The following is a 3,579-nucleotide window of genomic DNA, read 5'->3' as shown; positions in this document are numbered from 1 at the left end:
CCGAAGCTACCTCGCCACATCCTAGACTAGTTAGACCAAGGTTTATCAAGAAATTGGTTAAGGTCATAATTTTCTAAATCAGTTTTGTCTTAGAATGTGGTCGTTGCTCCGATAACCAAGAAGGCCTCTGTGCCTCGCCACTGCCTAGAAACTAATTTTTGAAATGTGGACTTAATTGATTGACGGTTAAACCTGAATCTAACTCAAGGTTAATCAAATATAGATACCTCAAACAATAAACAAAGATAAAATTGAAAAAGTCATCTCACAATATCCATAGGATCAACTGATTGATCACTTAGACTCGGGTGAGATGAATTAGGTAATAAATTTTCTTAATCAACCCAACCAACTTAATTAATTTTACCTAATTAATTTTAAAACTAAATTAATATATAATCTAAAATTAATTATAATTTTTAATTAATTAAATTTTTTTAAACTAATTTTAAACTTAAATATTTTCAAAACTAATTTTAAACTTAATTAAATATTTTTAAAATAATTTTAAACTTAAATATTTTCAAAACTAATTTTAACATTAATTAAATATATTTTAAAATAATTTTAAACTTAAATATTTTCAAAACTAATTTTAACATTAATTAAATATTTTAAAAAATTTTAAACTTAAATATATTTTTAAAACTATTTTAACAAAATTAAATATTTTTAAAATCTTAAATAATTTTCAAACTAATTAAAACTAATTTTAACAAAATTTAAATATATTTTTAAAAATTTTCAAAACTTAAATATATTTTTAAAACTAATTAAATAATTTTCAAATTTTTAATATGATTTTTCCTTAATAAACCCTAAACCTAAAGTTCAAAGTTAATTAAACATAAAGTTTAATTTAATCAATTAAAATCCAAAAATTAACCTTAAAAAGGAAACTCAATCGACTCAAGTCGACTTGACAAGTAGTCAAGTCGACCTAAGCCAACCCTAAAATGGCGTGAATTTTTCCGCGAAAACGTCGTTCTCTAACTCAAGTCGACTTGACTCAAGCGTCAGTCGACTCGCACGCTTACTCAAGTCGACCTGAGTTTCACTCGAGTCGACCTGAGTGCGTTTATAAAACAGAATCGCAGCCCCACATGGTAAAAATTGAAAAACCACTTTTTACCCACCTTTTCGTTGATTCTCGCGCCGCGTGAAGCATTTTAGGATGCCAGGAACCTTCTCCCATCACCAAAATGCCCAAGTAAACCCTAACCTTTTCCCATGTTGTTAATTTTATAGTTATTTTTATGTTAAATCAATAAATTTTATGTTTAGACGACAAAAGAGAGGACGTGAGGTTGGGACCTCCAGGACCCCCTCTACTGACCCTAGGTTCCCTACCGATGAGTTAAGACTTAGGTTCGAGGAGTTGTCTTTCCTTCCATTACCCTGTAGATATTTAGATAGAGCCTTTTTCTTACGATCATGCACACTATCCATGGAGGTCATCGAGCACTACCATCTACACAGGCTGATTTATTGTACGACCGCGGCTAACACTATGTTGTGTGCCGAGTTGTACAATAATCTGGTCCAGCTCGATGATCGGACGATTACCACCCGTGTAGGACAGAGGGACATCACTATCACTCCATCCATGATTAGCACATTTGTAGGACTTCCGTCCCTCTCAGTCCACCTTCATAGTCTACCCACCTACGGATCTACCTTTTGGAGATCCTTATTCTCATGTCACCCTAGACGTCATGCATACATACTTTTTCCAGGAGGATCGAGCTCCTGGATTGGTTTCATTTCATTCTGGCAGGCTTAGGATACAGGACTATGTCCTGTATAGGGTTATTATAAACTGCATTCTGCCACTTGCCACCAGGGATCTCACCAGGATGAGACCCTATCATTCATTTTTGCTATATGCATTTATTCATAGGTTAGATATAGACTTAGGTTTACTTATTTTCCATACCATCATCTATGCATCATCTTTAGTGACTAGTAGGAGAGTCTACATGCCATACTGTCACATTTTGATAGGGCTGTTGGGCACACTAGGGGTGGATACCACTGCTGGTGATATCCTACCTCTTGGTGATTTTGATTGCATAGGTTCTAGGAACCTGTCCTTAGGGAGTGTAGATGTAGATGATGAGGGGAGACTTTCTTGGAGGCACCCACCTCATCCTCAGCCTCAGGCTCAGCATCAGCCTCCACCCCAGCCCCAGCCCGAGCCAGCAGTTGAGGATATCGACCTTGGAGCAGAGTTAGAGGAGTTACTTGCCCTTCCAGCTCTACCTGCTCCACCTCCTCCACTGACCACTGATCAGAGATTGACCAGGTTGGAGGACACCCTTCAGACAGTGATAAGCAGAATTGATATCCAGGGAGCTAGCATAGCAGAGATTCTACAGATACTTAGAGCTATGCAGCAGCCACCACCACCACCTCCACTACAATAGTTGTCTATTAGTGTATTTTTGGACTTATGGTTGACTTATTTTAGCTTAGACCTGACTTACTTCAGTATAAACCATAGACATGCACGTATAATTTTGTATTATGCATCAGTATTCAATTTTTACTTTATTTGTCTATCTACTCTTTACTAGATTGTGCTTGGTAGACTAGTAAAATCATGATTTCAAAATTAACTTCTATTTTTTGATTTAAATCTATTATTAAATAGTTTTTCAAAAAGATTTTAAGGTTTTGAACCAAAGTTGAACTAACTTGGTTTGGTCCATGATGGAAGACATTTTGGCAAAACGGAAGAGATGAGAAGCTTTGTCTTGAGAAATGAATTGAACAAGACTGGTTTAATTGGGTTTTGTGGTTTTCGCGTTGATGAGGTTAGCCGCTACTGTAGCTCCTTATTAATGAAGGAATCGCGAGCGCCTGAGTTGTGGCTTCCCCGCGACGCGCCTCCCTCTACCAAACTTCTCTGCTCGTGGAAACCCTATGACACCAGAGCTTGTTCCCAGTCGAATCTCGCGTTCTTCTGATCTTCACTGGCCGCGTGAGAACGTTGGTTGAGCACCGTAATTTGTCGCCGGCCCGTGAGTGTGGGAGAGGAGAGCGGAAACCTAGCTTTCCCTCTTCGTAGCTGATCACCGACAACGCCTTTGCTCTCCTTCTTCCTGGCGATGCGTTTGGTGTTTGTAACACCGAACCGTAACACGTCGTGGTGTTGATTCTCCATGGGATCGCCGCTGGCCCATGTTCCTCTAGCCGATAGTTGACGCCCTATTTTTCTGTCGTCACGCACCTTCCTCGCCTAAGCTCATTTTCTACCGGCCGTGAGGGAGGACTGCATCATGTCGTCCGCTGGAGATGCCCGTGCATCGTCAGTCGAGAAGAGGAGTAGACACCGCCGGCTAGAGCACAACCGAACTCTTTCTGGTTTCTATTCGTGAACGTGTGAAACAGGGAAGAGTTTTCTGGTTGCGCCTCTTCTTGTTCTTCCATTTAATGATCAGAGATTGGTGGATTCCTTTTGATTTCTCTCCGGTGAAGACATCCCGAGTGTCACTTAGCCGGAGCTTGCATCCACGGTCGGTGGCTTATGAGGCTGCCAAACCTCGGTGTTGAGCCTCCGTAGCCCTTGTGAAGGGA

Source organism: Curcuma longa, chromosome 8 (assembly GCF_044706935.1).
Source record: "Curcuma longa cultivar G26 ecotype Majalengka, Jawa Barat chromosome 8, ITB_CL_G26_1.1, whole genome shotgun sequence".
Lineage (NCBI taxonomy): Eukaryota > Viridiplantae > Streptophyta > Magnoliopsida > Zingiberales > Zingiberaceae > Curcuma > Curcuma longa.
The sequence above is the reverse complement of the archived record's forward strand: the minus strand, read 5'-3'. Positions refer to the sequence as shown.